Source organism: Akebia trifoliata, chromosome 14 (assembly GCF_017979445.1).
Source record: "Akebia trifoliata isolate Shusen 1 chromosome 14, ASM1797944v1, whole genome shotgun sequence".
In the NCBI taxonomy this organism is placed as follows: domain Eukaryota; kingdom Viridiplantae; phylum Streptophyta; class Magnoliopsida; order Ranunculales; family Lardizabalaceae; genus Akebia; species Akebia trifoliata.
Window position 1 is genome coordinate 13503424 of NC_141388.1, and position 17489 is coordinate 13520912.

At 32.4% G+C, this 17489-nt stretch overlaps 1 pseudogene; it reads left to right on the forward strand.

Moving 5' to 3' along the window:
- Nucleotides 1–6822: 6822 nt before the first annotated feature.
- Nucleotides 6823–14966, forward strand: LOC147386369 (uncharacterized; annotated as a pseudogene).
- The last annotated feature ends 2523 nt before the right edge of the window (nt 14967–17489 follow it).

A 17489-nucleotide genomic window follows, 5' to 3' on the forward strand; every position in this document is an offset into this window, starting at 1 on the left:
TCCCTAAAGTATTAAAAAAAAAAAAAAATCTAAACCCTTCGACATTGACTTGGTATCCATAATAAAATTTAGTCCTTACCGATCCACGTAATTCGGGTATATATATATGAACCAAATGCTATTGGTCTATTACATATCAGTTGTATCCGTCAATCCGACAAGTGAATAGGAAATTAGTATAGATTACCAATAACATGTGATTACGATTGGGTCCAAATTGATCGACTTGAAAAATGAGAGAATGGGTTTGGGTAGACCATTATGTTCTATTTGGGTCGGTTGAGCTGATCTTGTTCTTCTATTTAATTCTATCATTTGTTATTCTAAGTATATTTATATCTGTTCTTATTATCTCAATTCACTTTTTGTATAATCTTAAACTTGTATGTTCCTTCTACTTGAGGTCTCCTGATTTGTAAAAAAGTAAAAGAATAATGATTTTTTGATTCCCTACTCTAACCTTCGCCCCCGTCATAGAATTATAGATCATTTGTCTTGGGATATGCAGAAGCATAAATCTTTTTTTATGTATCTCGAGGCAAATGCAAATGATGTATGATTCTGTGATGGGACTGTAGGGGGGGCGTCAAATTATTACGATTCTTTGTAAAATCATTATAATCGAACAAATTCTATCCATTAGATCTATAAATGGCACCATATAATATTTCTTATTATTCAATAAATTTGATGTTTTAAAAACTATATCTAGCATGGAAACATCCATAAAACAGGTGGGCCCCCATCCCTTGTTTCTATTTTAAAGTTAGAAGGACAAAGGGTGGCCCCACTGTACCTAAAAGCTTTGGATGGGTGTATTTGGATTCTAATAGTGAGGACAAAAGCTCATCTCAAATTCACAATAGTCAATCACTTATATATATATTAAAATGTATTTTATCTTAATTAAATGTTGCTTCAGTTTGGGGTTGGACCCACTGCTGTACCATTCTAGCCGCTAGTGGTCGACCCCATCTCCTCGTTCGCGTCTGTTCTACGTGTCTTTTTAGCTGGACCAAACTCAGTGACTTGTGATCTGTGAGTGCAGGTAGACTTCCTTGCTCTATCCAAATGACTGTGTAACCTCCGAAAAATATTATATAATATAATATAAATTAGAAAATGCCTTTGGGCCAATTCAACTGCTTAACTATGGTTTTTGAACTCTTCCGAGACCGAGATGACCCGGACGAGTTATAATGGTCTCATGAATTCCTTAGCAAGATAGTCATTGTGAATCGTCCATCAAATTGATTCGAGATCTGAGTATGATTTTAGAACCCACCCGTCTTGTTCCTCCATTGATATCGAGTTGATTTGTTTGAGGTCTATTATGAGATAAACAATTTGACTTGATTTAAAGTTATTTATTAATATCTATTTATATTCAAATAATTATAATTATTTTTTTGAAAATAAGGTGGAGTCTTAGAAGCTCATTCACTAGATCATGTTTCTACTTAGATAATAAGTATTTAAATTATTAACACTAATTATTTTTATCAAAAACTACAAAATCTTTGTTGATTTGGCCGAGTTTTATTTACTTAATAGATATTTTCTAGGGGTGGTAATGGGTTGGGTCATGTTGTGTTTGTCTTATATTAAGGGTATTTTAAAAATGAAAAATGTTGAAGTAACATAAAAATGATCGATTCTCAAATCATAGATGTGGATGTAACTTCGAAACCATAGATGCTTTTCATCGAGATATGAGTGAAAAGCATCTATGGTTATGTGTGCACCTCCATATCAAAAATGTGAGAATCAATGTACATTTCAATGTAATATTTTAAATCATGGGTTTAAGTTAAATTTTCAAACACGTTTATTTAATAGGTAACCTGACCAAACTCGTACAACATGTTCAGTAAAATTCTAATCTCAAGTGAAAAAAATAAGTTCCGTTTCACACACACACACAAATTCCAACATTTTGGGAATTTTTTCCTATACATCCCTATGGCATCAGATCATGGTTTTGGATTTCACAAGATGCAGCAGTCAATAAACTTCCCTTAGTAAAAATGGGTAATTTTAAAAACTCTCAAATAATTATTGATATTTGTGATACCTCATATGTTTCATAATTTAAAATGACACATTAATAACATAATAATTAAACGTGTTTAAACGAAATAAGTAGGTTGACGTCTATAACTTAAACATGACCCGTTTAATAATCGTGTTAGACAAGTCAACATTATTATGTCCCAAACCCATTTAGGCTTGACCCAAACCCACTTATTTTGTATCATTTTCGAGTCGTGTTTGCTGGTCATATTAAGATTGCCACCCCTTATTATTTTCAAAATATTGGAGGAGTTATATTGGACATCGATGAATCAATGTGAATGATGATTCACAGCGAAAATCTTGCTCTTTCAAGAATGATAGCAAGATAACTTAGGAAAGTCATCTCAATCATGGAAAATTTCTTAAATCATAGATCTAAGATAATTCAGCTGATATTTTGAAAATATTGGACGAATTAATAAAAACTCAACCAAGTCAATTCAGTTTTGTGTGTTAACTAATACATATATTTGTGATTTATCTATTTATTATTTATCAAAAATAAGATTTTGTAATTGATCATTTATTAAATTATCTTATAATAATAAAATATAATTATTAAAATAATTTTAAAATGATTTAAATGGGTTGGCGTGTCCAATAAGATGAGATTGCTCAGATAAATCAACTCAATACACAACATGAAAAAATGCCATATTCGATGGTCCAAGCCCATCAAATTTCATAAAATTCGACGAATCAACGTGTCAATTTTTTATTATCGATTTTTTTTTAAAAAAAAACGGGCCAAAACCATCAAATTAATGGAGGATGAGAGAAATTTGACGATTTTAAGCCGTCGAATTGGGGAACATAATTTTTTTTGATAATCATGGGCCTTTGAAATTTGATTACTAAAATTCGTCATCTTCACCACTTGCATTATTAAGTTGAGTCCAATGGAAGTAACTTTTGGGAACCAATCTCATGGATCACATAATTGGTTAATGAAAGGCATTTTATTAGGCCCCAGTCACATAGTACATCTCATGTACCAATAATTGAAATAATTGGATGATTGTAATATTTCATCTAAAATAGTATTAACAGACAATTATGATTATCTAATTATGTTATAATTATGAGTTGTGATAATTTGACACCCCTATATATCCCATCACAGAATCATAGAGCATTTGCCTTGGGATACATAAGAAAAGATTTATGATTCTATGTATCCCAAAGCAAATGATCAATGGTTATGTGACTGGGGCATATGCCAAAGAGGGGGGGGGGGGTCAAAACATCATTTGCCTAATGATTAATTTTATGATGTGTTAAGATTTCTTTGGATGAGATCCTAAGGGTGGCATTTTGATTGGTAGTCATGAGTCAGTCCGATCTGTGCCTCCAAGGGGTTTGGTATCTTAAAATAGTCCAATCCCCATTAGATTGTAGGTACCCAAAAATTATTAAAGTTATAGAATCTATTTTTCTCAATATAATTTTAAGGGTGAATTACCATTTCATGAGCTGACAATGAGTTATTTATCATTCCGACTAACTGTTCATTTTAATTACTAAAATGTGAATGATCATGTTTACGTTAAAAAAAAAAAAATCAAAACGATAACGAATTCAACGATTTTAAAGTGATTATTTCACAGGTTTAAAGTGACTATTTCCAATTAGTGACTTTAAACCTCTGAAATTGTCGCTTTAAATCTGTGAAATAATCACTTTAAAATACTCCAAATTCGTTATCATTAGTTTTGAAAATTAAAATGAACAATGAGTCGGATTCGTAACTTCGTCAAAAGTTGATTACTTTTTCGTAAATATCTTTAATTTTAATATACTTTTTGCTAATTAGTGTTTAAGATGTATGATACATCTGAAAATCTGTGGGACAAGTTCTCTATTATTGTTAGAGACAACTTTGAGGGGATACGGTTCTAGAAAAGGTTAAGATCATTTATTTTTTGAAGATGGATTTGTCAAAATCCAATAGCATCTTTGATTTTCAAATGAAATGAAAGCGTACACGTCTATTGTAAATAAGACATATACTCATCTACATGTCTTCATCTTCGTCATATTGCCAATTCTTTGTTTTTATTCTTATTCTTTTATTTTTATTTTTTTCATTTCTTTCAACATTATAAGGGATAATCACTTGGTATGTTTTTTTAATCAATAAGTCTGCTTTAAATGAAATCATAAAATTTATTGATGCTGGTGGGAATCAAACACAGGTCTATGGTATCCTCACCCATACACTTCACCAACTAAACTAGTTGCACCTACTCTTGGGAATTACTAAGAATATTAAAAAAAAAATTGATGTAAATTTTATAATAGGGTTGAGATCAACAACCAAAGTCTCACGCCAAGATCCGCACAAAACGAGACAGCCATTGGATATAAGAAGATGTCACTAGATCTGACCGTACAAAACTTCTAAAAGGCATGTGCTTTTTAAATTATTAAAGAATTTTTATTATTTACAACTACCTCCTTGCTGCACAACCAACTTGCTTTAAGCAAAATCAAAATAAAAAAATCCCCAAAAATCACTCTACTTCTCTTCTCCTGTTGCACCTTAACCTTCAACCTCTCCATTTACTCACCTTCCCCCACTCATGACGGTGATAGCGATGGCAACATGCAACCTCCCCGCACAATCTAACCTGTTGTTTTAACCAAAATCAAATAAAAAAGAAACTCAAAATCATTATCTTCCTATCTCAAATCTTAACCCTTCAACCTCTCCATTTTCTCATCTTCCCCATTCACTGAAAACGACGATGAAGATGGAGACAGAGAGGATTTAAGCCAACATGCGAAGAAGACGAATGAAACTCCTTTATCTCTGCTTGTCTTCTTAAGGAGATAACGACAAATAAAACCCCTTACTTTTTGCTCGTTTTTTTCATCCATGAGTTACACACTTCGCTCTCTTTTGGGTAGACCCACATGTATTTTTCTCACAAGATATGTTCTGTTTCATTTTCTTTGTAGCTCAAGAAATTGAAAAGCCGGGAGAGCAAGAAATTGAAAAAAGTGAAATGAAGCTCTGGAATAAAAGACAAGTTGCTTGGAGCACATAGAATTGAAATTATAGGGTTTCATGGATTATTATCTGTAACAAGCCTTAAAAGTTGTTGATGAACTACCAGCAAAGATTTCTTATTTTTCAACTCCTTTTCTAAAGTGTCACCTGATATGACAATTTGGCTTTGAAGCATTTTCTTACCATTATTTTGATGTTAAATGGTGTAGATGTTGCAATGTGTTTTTAAGATATGTAGTTATTTTTTTTTTAATTCGAAGAGAATGTGTTGAACAACAAGAAGCAAATGTATATATGTATATAGACAATTTGGAAATTAGAATTAACGTTTTTGTATGTAATACATCAAAGAAAGAAACAAATACAAATCAGAATTAGAAAAAGAAAATGCTATGGTGGAATTTCAGCAAGAAAACATTTATGGACAACAAGAAAAGTCAACAAGTTGTTGTTGTGTGTTTATATTCTATCACCCATAAGTTTCTGAATTCAATGAAAGCGAATAAAAAAAAAGGAGGATTGTTATTCGCTGTTCGTAGTTACAGAAAATCAATAATTTGGAGTTGCTAACTTCAAACGGCCATAACTTTTGAACCGGGTATCGGAACGACTATTAGTGCATATCAAATCGAAGCTCTTTTCAAGATCTACAAGTTGAATAGGTGTAACCTTGTTTCACATTGTTTCGACTTCTAATTACATCGTTTTCATCACTTTCTAGGACTTACAAGATTATTGTATTCTTTTGTTATTTCATTTATTTAAAATTACAGGTTTCAACCATGAGTAAGGAAGGAGGAGAACCACATGAGACCGACCTGAAATTATTCATCAAAGCCGTTCATAACTAATTTAAATTGTTGAATTCAAGGTTGGACAATATGGAATCCTCTTATGAATCTAAACCATATCGAAGACATGAGTTCGACGGAGAAGAAGATGTTCATTCCTAAACGGAGAGAGTACATTATCGACGGGAAAAGAAAGTTGATTTCAAAGAAGATAACAATTTGCGTAGCATAAAGATGACGATTCCGACCTTTCACGGAAAGAATGATCCTGAATTATATTTGGAGTGGGAAAGAAAGGTTGAGCACGTTTTTGATTGTCATAATTATTCTGAGGATAAAAAAATAAAGCTAGCCACCGTGAAATTTACAAACTATGCCAATATGTGGTGCGATCAATTGGTGATCAATAGGTGCAGAAATGGTGAGAGACCTATTCGATCATGGGATGGGTTGAAGTCAGTGATGCGAAAAAGATTTATTCCTAGCCATTACTATCGAGATTTGTATATCAAATTGCAAGGGCTGGTTCAAGGTTCCATGAGTGTAAAGGATTATTATAAAGAAATGAAGATTGTCATGATTAGAGCAAACATAGAGGAAGATAGAGAAGCAACCATGACTAGATTCATTGTCGGATTGAACAAAGAGATTGCTGATGTGGTTAAGTTGCACCATTATGTGGAGATGGAAGAGTTACTGCATAAAGCCATTAAAGTAGAAAAGTAAATCAACTCTAGAAGGTTCAGATTTTCTAATAATCCGTGGAGACCAAATTGGAAGGACAACAAAATTTCTTTCAAACCAAAAGAAGACGCAAAGTCGAAGCCTTCGGTTTCTATTCCTAAAGATAGACCTGAAACAAAGCCTCTTATTAAGTCACGTCAGATTAAGTGTTTTAGGTGCCAAGGGTTCGGACACATTGCTTCTGAATGCCTAAACAAAATGGTTATGGTTGTATTGGCAAACAGAGACATTGAAAGTGCTAGTTCAAGTGACAAAAAGATGCCTCCATTAGAGGATTGTTCTGATGTTGAAGTAGAAGAGCCTGTGCATGGTGATTTACTTGTCACCAGGAGAGTTTTGAGTATACAACCTAAGGATGAAGGAGATAAGGAGTAACGTGAGTATATTTTTCACAGAAGATGCCATGTAAAGGATAAATTCTGTACATTGATTATTGATAGTGGGAGTTGTACCAATGTTGCTAGTACCTTGTTGGTAGAGAAGTTGAATTTGAAATGACAGAAACATCCTAAATTGTATAAGCTACAATGACTGAATGATTGTGGGGAAGTAAAAGTAAACAAGCAAGTTCGGATTCCTTTCTCAATAGGCAAGTATGTGGATGAGGTTATTTGTGATGTGGCACGGATGCATGCTGGTCATATATTGCTCGATCGACCATGGAAATTTGATAGGAGAGTATCGCATGATGGGTATAAAAATCGTTATTCTTTTGTAATATGAACAATTGAAAAATTGTATTGGCCCCTCTCAAACCTTTGCAAGCTTATGAGGACCAGGTCAGGATAGCAAGTGAGTACAAAATGAGAGAGAAACAAAGGTGTGAGGAAAAAGGAGAGCAACGTGAACAACATGGGGAGAAGAATAAAGTATTGAGTGTACTTGCTGAAAAACATGATGTTAAAAGTGTAATGATAGCAAGGCCACAAGTTCTAATTCTTATGTACAAAGATGTTTATTTTTCCACCGACGATCTTAACTCATCTTTGCCTTGTGTTGTTGTGTCTTTATTGCAGGATTTTGAGGATCTTTTTCCCGAGGAGATTCCACATGGTTTACCTCCTTTAAGAGGAATTGAGCACCAAATAGATTTCATACCTGGTTCTGCTATACCAAATAGACCTGCTTATAGAGCTAATCTCGAGGAAACAAAGGAGATATAGAGGCAAGTGGATGAATTGTTGCAGAAGGGATTTGTAAGGGAGAGTCTCAGCCCATGTTCGGTTCCTATTCTTTTAGTATCAAAGAAAGATGGAACATGGCGCATGTGTGTAGATTGTCGAGCTATTAATAAGATAACGGTAAAATATAGGCATCCTATCCCTAGGTTAGATGATATGTTTGATGAATTACATGGCTCTCATTTATTTTCTAAAATTGATTTAAAGAATGGGTATTATCAAATTCGCATGAAAGAGGGAGATGAATGGAAAACTGTATTTAAAACTAGATATGGGTTGTATGAATGGTTAGTAATACCCTTCGGTTTAACTAACGCACCTAGTACATTCATGAGATTAATGAATCATGTCTTGCGTGCTTTCATGAGAAAATTTGTGGTAGTTTACTTTGATGATATTTTAGTCTATAGCAAAAATGTTGATGACCATGTGAAGCATTTGCATATTGTGTTTAGTGTGTTAAGAGAACACCAATTATATATTAATCTTAAGAAATACACATTTTTGTATGGAATCTATTGTGTTTCTTGGATTTGATTTTAGTTCGCAGGGAATTAGTGTTGATGAGGAAAAGGTAAGGGCAATAAAGGATTGGCCTACACCTAAGAATGCGAACGAGGTAAGAAGTTTTCATGGTTTAACAAGTTTTTATCGAAGGTTGTTAAGGATTTTAGTTATATTGCTGCACCTTTGAATGAACTTGTTAAAAAGAATGTTGTTTTTAATTGGGTTAATATGCATGATCAGGCTTTCCAAACTTTGAAAGATAAGTTAACTAATACACCTTTGTTGTGTTTGCCTAACTTTGATAAAGTTTTTGAAATAGAGTGTGATGCATCCGGGATTGAAGTAAGAGCTGTTTTGATGTAGGATTCTAAACCAATAGCTTATTTTAGTGAAAAGCTAAGTGGGGTAGCATTGAATTATCCTACTTATGACAAAGAGCTTTATGCATTAGTGAGAACTCTTTGAACATGACAACATTATTTATGACCGAGGAAATTTATCATTCATTCTGATCATGAGAGCTTGAAATTCCTGAAGACCCAAGGTAAGCTTAATAAAAGACATGCTAAATGGTTGGAGTTTATAAAATATTTCCTTATGTAATTAAATATAAACGTGGGAAGGAAAATATTGTGACCGATGCATTGTCAAGAAGGTAAGTATTACTTACTTCATTGCAAACTAAACTACTTGGTTTTGACTTGATTAAAGATTTGTATGCCAATGATTCTGATTTCAGCCAAGTATAGAATGCATGTGCTAAGTGTGTGTTTGGTGACTTTTATGGGCATGAAGGATTTTTTTTTCAAGAAAGATAAATTGTACGTGCCTAATTGTTCTGTTCGTGAGTTATTTGTAAAGGAAAGTCATGGGGGGAGGTTTAATGGGTCACTTTGGTGTCCTAAAAACTTTAGATATCTTACGTGAGCATTTTTATTGGCCCCATATAAAACATGATGTGCAATCTGTTTGTGACAAGTGTATGACATGCAAGCAAGCAAAGTCTAAAATTCAACCGCATGGCTTGTATACCCCTTTGCATGTACCTGATCAGCATTACATTGATATTTCTATGGATTTTGTTTTAGGATTGTCAAGGACTCAAAATGGTAAAGATAGTATATTTGTTGTTGTTGATAGGTTTAGTAAGAAGGCCCATTTTATTGCTTGCAATAAACCAACGACGCAACACATATTGTTGATTTGTTCTTTAAAGAGGTAGTTCGATTGCATGGGCTACCTAAGTCAATTGTTAGTGATAGAGATGTTAAGTTCCTAAGTTATTTTTGGCGTACTTTATGAAGTAAGTTAGGAACTAAACTTCTATGTTCTAGTGTTGCACATCCTCAAACGGATGACCAAACTGAAGTAGTTAATAAGACACTCACTACTTTGTTGTGTGCTATCATACAAAAAAATTTAAAACATTGGGAGAAGTGTTTACCACATATTGAGTTCGCATATAATATGACTATTAATTCAACTACTTCATTTTCTCTATTTGAGATTGTTTATGATTTTAATCCTTTAACGCCTGTGGATATTTTACCTTTGCCTACTAATGAACATGCTAATCTTGATGGTAAGAAAAATGTAGATTTTGTGAAAGATTTACATGCCAAAGTTCGACCCAACATTTTATGAGAATTGAAGTTTCTTCAAGAACTTTATTTTGTTTCATGTGTTCTAGTTTGAGTTCTTTATGAGATCTTTATGAGTTCTTTATGAGTTCTTGTTCGAGTTCTTAAAGGAGGGCATGAATCTTCGACTTATCAAAGGAGTGATCATCCTTTGTGGCATCTCAAGGTTGGGATTTTAAGGACATAGCTTCCTTAAGGTTTTAATCCGATGAACATCATCTTTTGTTTCTACACAACTTGTGTTTCTTTCGAATTAAAAGATTCCTAAAAGAGATCATCAAGAGGAGTTTCCAAGAGGAATCATATCACCTTTGGTATCTGATTCAACAATATCCAACTATAATTAATTTGTTTCACTTAATCCAACTGGTGTGAAGGATCATGAATTCTATTAAAAGGATCCTAATTAACATTCTTTGTGATCTTCGGAATAATAATTGAATAGGAATGTTTGATGATAATTGCAGATGGAGCCTTACCAAAACAAGTTGAGGTTTTAATTTTATTTGTTCTCATTCATTAACTACAACATACATTATGAGCAAGGTGAGTGAAAATGGATTTTTAGTTAGAATCATAATTGATTTCAAAATGTACAAGTACTTGGCCTTTGAGAACATTGGGTTCTCTAACCACAATCAGAAAGGCAACTAATTTCATTGAAGAGCCTGTACATAGTTTTGGGGAAAGTAGATTTCAAGAGATGTTTTTTTTTTTTTTTTGGTTGAGATAAAAGATGAGTCCATTAAAGGTTATTTATGATTATTGAGCAGAAGGGAGCTAAACCTCATGAACAACCCATTGGTAATCATAATTTTGTTTTTCTTTAATGATTTTAAAGCCACTTCCATCATGTTCACCCTTTTTGATAAAGAAACCCAATCATTTGCTAGCAGATCACACCAAAAGTTGATAGAAATAATAATTTAAATAGAAATACAGTTAAAATAAACAAATTCAAGAATGTTATAAAATTGATTAGTATATCAAACTTCTTCACTATAAATGGGCTCTTGTATTGGCACAACTCTATAACTTGATTTCACGACAATAGAACTGATACACTTACAAAACCCAGAACCACCACTATAAAAATGACAAGCATTCCACACAATATACAAAATACATAACAATGAGTAAATATATTAACCCCAAATGCAATTGCGTATATTAAGAACTTGTATTAATCTTCTTGGTTGATTTAAGGTTACAAAGAATTAACAATTAAAAGAGTATAGAAAGGCCTAACAGAGTGACAAGATCTGACATGAAAGTTGGCAATGCAGTCCACCCTGTTGCCGTTAATAGCTATCCATGATCCACTGATTATACAAACTCCACTAATTCCCTAATCGCATAACCTTCATAGTATTACCACTTGTATATTTTTTTCCCTACACACAATAGCAACAAGATGTTTTAAATATATGGATGTGATGCAATAAAAATTTATTCAAGGTAAGTTTATAAATTTTCATATCTATAATTTAAGAAAATTACAAATTAAATAATGTGATGCAATAAATATCATAAACATCATAGCAAAATATATCAAAAGAAAACACAAACGATTACTAAGTGTTTATTACAAAGGAAATGCCTCATGACCACTTTCCATATCTTGGTCTAATTATTGTAGATCATAATTATTTGAGGAAAACATAATAAATAAGACTATTTGTTATAATTTATTCAATTAATTAAAAATATGGAACTAAGAACTTAACTTAAAAAAAATTACAATTACCTTGGATAGTAGAATCTATCATATTTGTCGTCGTGTCCGAGTTTGTGACAGTGCACATTTTATTTTATTCTTTTGTTGGCTTAACTCAATACCACTTTTCAATCTACCTGTAGTATCAATATTTTTTCTCTCTTTCTCGTCCTTCTTCTTATCCTTTGTTTGCGAGATATTCGGGTTCAAAAGTAACAATTGAGATAGGTTATTATTACATTGTTTATGTTTGCCTCCGATTGCAAGAACCACAATACTTGACATTTCATCACATCAAATTTCACAAATTTGTTTGGATAGTTTCATTTAAAGTATGCATGAATAATGCATATGTTTTCATTGAAGGTGTTGCAAAACTAGCCAATTTAATAGTTTGTTGACACATATTGCCAAATCTCAATATGTTTGATAGTTCTTTTCCATCGCTTGTTATTTGTGCATTCATCATCTTAAATTTGTTAGCCATTTTGTTACCATCTTTCAAGAATAAAGTGTAATGGTATATCATCAATGTCAGGGTGTGCAAACACATTTAAAAAATATTGAGAAAGAATTTCAAGAAACTCAAATTGTTTACATTCGCATATACCCTTGTCGGTATCCACATTGAATTTTAAAAGAAAATTTTCAGACTCATCATTAATACATTGAAACTTATGCTATGCCTTATAATCTAAATCACTCTCCTTTTTCACAATATCCTTCAATGTTTGTTCATACTTGACAACAAATTCTCTGAGATTTGTTGTCGAATTAACGAATCCATCAAAGAATGCATTAATGCTTTTATTATGCCCAGTGGTATTCATACTAGTAAAAAAAATACTTCGATTATAAGTAGGCACCCAAGCCTCCCGTATCTAAAATAATTGTTAAAGCCATTCATTTCCTTCTAATCCATTTTTGTCAATCACGATATTCCATTATTTTTCCAACTCGTCTTGTGTATGTTGACCAAATACATTTTTTCTATCTTCCTTTGAAATTAGAACCTTCAAAGTATTTATGAAATAACTTTTTTGCAAACTTTTTCTTAATATGCCAAATACATAAGCGATGACGAGTGTTTGAAGAAACTTTGATAATTGTATTTCTCATTGCCAAATCTTGATCTGTGATTATCGAAATTGGATGTCGTCTTCTCATAGCTTGAAGCCAGGTCTCAAATGATCATACAAAAATAGTCTTTGTTTCATTTTGTAGAAGAGCGCATCCAAATTGGATAGATTGAAATGATGATTTAGTTCCGTAAATGGATCAAACGACATCTCGTACTTATTTATCTTATAAGTTATATCAAATGTAACAACATCACCGAAATACTCATATGACAATCTTGACCTAGCATTTAGCCAAAAAAAGTTTATCGCCATCCTATCGTTATCGTATTGTATTGTATAGAAAAATTATGGATTTTCGTTTATTTTTTCATGAAGTAATTGAATACAAAATTTGCATATCCTTTTTCCAACTCCTTATGCCTAACATCCCTCAGGTGGTTGTAACAGTCTCTATCTTTGAAGTTGACCAGTTTCCCACCAAGAATTGTTGGAACTTTACTAACTTGAATATTTTCTCTTCGAAATATTTCAAATAAATCTTTAGCTATTTTTGATATACTTCGATTTGATCTCATTTTCATTCTTCTCACTGACTGTCGTTGAAGAGAGATACTTTCCATTTTACTATATATTTTTCAAATACGATACACATGTATGCCTCACATTCACATTTAAAAGTTGAACAACCTTTTGTAATCGTCTTTTTGCCCCTTTCATTCCTATGTGTTATCGTTTTTTCTTTTACTTTTGGGGCATGTTTATCTTCGTGTATGTAAACATATATTATTCTGATCACCTGATTTGAACCCCATAATATTTTATTTGTAGTTCGTACATGAATGCAAAAACTTTCCTGATGTGCATAATTTTCATAGTATTTTTTCGCTTTCTCAATAGTGTAAAAAAACATTCCTACATACAGAGTATTTAACTTTTTAATATTTTTGCTGGGACTTTGGTAATGAACATGTTCCCCAATATCTACTTGGATGGCCGATGATGATCTTACATTTTCACCAATATGGACACTTCCTAGATTTTCACCGATAGACTAACTCCTCATATCTTCATCGATATACACACTCTCCAAATTTTCATCGATAAGCACACTCCCATACTTTTTAACATTAATCGTATCCATGATAACTCTTAGAAGGTAATCAATTATCTAAAACAAATATCATCCAATTATACTTCTAATTAATTTAACTAAATAACAAAAAAACAATTAAGGGATAAAATTCCTTGCAAATAATTTTACAAAGGGGGTATTAAGAAACACTCTAAATAGAAATATAAAATTAGAAATCAATTTGATTTTTGAGATCACATAATCATATGAAGCTACAAAGAGAGGCCAGCCATAATCATATGAGTTTGTACTCAACTCAGCATAACTTTTGAATTTGAAATGTTTGTCTCAACTATGTATTCGTTACTTACGAACCTTAGTGTTCTCCAATTCTTTCACTCATTGATATATGAATCTAAAATGTTTGCCTCCTCAACTCAGTATTCATTGCTAACATGAGGATTAATGACAGTGAGATGTGTGGGACTGACACAATTACGTTGGATGAGCATACAACTCAACTAGTTGGTGCTCTGTATCAAGACTGTGAGATTGTGGATTTGATCTAGTGTTCCACATTTACCTATAAAAAAAGAAAAATGCCAAACTTAGTGGAAAAATAAAGTAGATTAGATTAGAATCACATGTCTGGGAATCGATTTTTGGGTTTTGTCTTTAGTTATATAAGGTGGAAAAATTAGAAATTACTAACAATAGCATATATGAATATATTGGAGAAAAATTTTGCTTTTATTTTCAAATCTGTTGTAGAGAAAACATTTTATGGTATCAAAAGAAATGCAATTAGAAATCTCTTGAGAGAAAAATAGAATATTCTTACTTGAGAAATAGTGAAATACTATATTTGGTTGATGATTAAGAATCTCTAGTAGATATATAGGAAGATAGTGGAAAGGTTACACGTTGCATTCTCCGTATTTGTCATCATCTTCGGTGAGTAGAGAAGATGAGAAAATGGAGAGATTGAAGGGTTAGGGTTTAAGAGAGGAAGATAATGATTTTGAATTTTCTTTTTTATTTGATTTTGGTTAAAACAACAGGTTGGATTGTGTGGGGAGGTTGCACGTTGCCATCGCTATCGTTGTCACCTTCGTTGTCTCCGTCATGAGTGGGGGAAGGTGAGCAAATGGAGAGGTTGAGGGTTAGGGTATAGTAGGAGGAGAGAATAAGAGTGATTTTTGGGGTTTTTAATTTTGATTCTGGTTAAAATAAGTTGGTTGTGCATTGGGGAGGTAGGTGTAAGTAATAAAATTCTTTAGTAATTTAAAAAACACATGTTTTTTAGAAGTTTTGTACATTTAGATCTAATAAGATCTTCTTATATCAATGGCTATCTCGTTTTGTGCAGATATTTTGTGTTTTTTTAGTCTTCTTTTCTTATTACTTAGCTCAATTATAGATACTCTCTCCTTCTCTCTTACTAGATTGAGAGCTTTAAAAGGCTGAGTTATTATTAGACTAATGATAATCTGATACTCTATGACTTGGCTGTTGTTTAAGCTGTAAATGATAATAAAATAAAGAACAAAAGAAAATCTTGGCAATCAAAGGTCGAACCACAGAGACAACGTTAGTCCAAAGAATTTTTACTTCCAATCCAATTCGATTTTAACAAGTGATTTAAAAACAGTTGCGAGAGAGATCTATCTAAAACAAACTACTGAAATAAAAACTAAAAAAATTACGATAGAAAAGTATAGATCAATTGGATCCACCTTCACAAGCTTTATCAGTGAATTCTGGTTCTCTTTTTTATCTTGATCCACTAAATAAAGCTAATGTTTGTGGATCAGAAAATCAAGTAGTTAAAATATAAACTATATCAAAAGTATGCAATAATTTAGGCAGAGCTTATTAGATAAACATTAACTATTCTTTGTGAAGTATGGTTATTCTTGAACTTATCAAAGAAAAAAACCATCAAAACTATGAGAAACATTTAGTATTCAATCTAATAATAAAAACCTACATTATCATAATAACTTAAGCCGAGATTATTAGATAAACATTGACTGTTCTCTGTAAAGTATGATTCTTCTTGAACTTATCAAAGAGAGAAGTATCAGAAATTTGAGAAACATTCAATGGTTAGTTTAATAATACAAACCTAACATTATCACAATAAAACTATGAAGCAATTTGAGAACAATCAAAACACTGACAAATCTTGCTCCGACTTTCTCAACCGATCTAACGAAAATTTAGCCAACAATCATCGTAAGAACAATAAAGCAAAAATAAAGTAAAGAAAACAAAGAAAGAGAAGAGAGATGAAAGAAAGAAAATATCTTTATTGCTTGACTTGAAACTAGTAGAACCTCCTTACAACTTTCATCAAACTAAAAAAGAAATATATAAAAACCTAAACTAAAAGAAAAAGAATTTGACATCTGGGGAGAATTGGAGATTCCCTAAAAGATCTTCTTCCATTTGGTTTGGTCTTCTATTTATAGAGAGACCAGATTAGGGTTTTCTAGGTAATTAGGGTTTTGAAAGCACTCTGTGATTATAAAAATATTAAAGTCCTACTTCAATACGAATGTTTTTCAACCGTCAAGCTTTAGTACAAATTTCAAGGCTTGACTTTCTTAGTTGACCGCGCCGCCGCTGTTGATCATGGCACCGCGGTAAAGTTTTAGTCAATTGACTTGACTTTTGTTTCACAATCTTCTTTTGGATCTTGGATTACAGTGGTAACTTCATATTTTCCTGATTCATTTTGAAACTTCATGAATAATTCCTGTTACACGTAAATAACAGTAATTAGATCCGAATTACATAATTAAATGGAAAACATGCATTATTATGGATTAACAATAAACTATATGCAATTAGAGGGTTTAGTGTATAATTTACTGATAAAATCTATGTAATTAGGACTATAGAAACGACTTTCTAGACCCTGATCACACCCCAAAACTAGATTTCGCTCGTCCCGAACAAAAATAAAATAAAAACTATGTTACAAATCACTTTCGTAGGTTTCACGATTGCATTTAACGTATGCAGTAAGCACTTAAACCCTTGGTTACCCTTAGTAGACGAGTTTGACTCGTGAGGGTTTGTAATGAATATACCCACAAAATTCTAACGCTTTATAAAAATATCAAAGTGAAAACGCCCTTCGATCCGCAGGGTGCACGGATCTGCTTTTGACCTTTGAGGTTTGGGAGTCGCCACCTAGTTATTACAGTCTAGGAACCGAACATTGACTCTAAACGGATAAAAACAACTAATCTACTTAAAAAATAACTGAGTTCAAAGATCAAATTACTGAATTAGAAGGTGTTAGGCACCAACCCCGCCCGACAAACGTCGGTCTCTGCTAATTCCCAAATAAACTACATTGCTAAGAGACCTAAGTAATAATAAAAAAAAATAAGAAATTTATATACCTTTCTGAAGACAACGGTCTTGTTCTCTCAGATCTGATAGAGTAACTCCTTGTACAGTAATCCTCGCTTTGTTCTGTCTCCAGATCTGATTTTTGATCTCCGAGGTAAGGTATCTCTTTCTTAGATCTGGATTCTTTGGATTTGTTTATAAATTTATAAGTATTTTTGAAGGGTTTCTAGGTATTTTCGAGATAAAATTAAGGTATGGGTGTTAGGTAAGGAGTTAGGACTTCAAAATTAGGGTTTATGG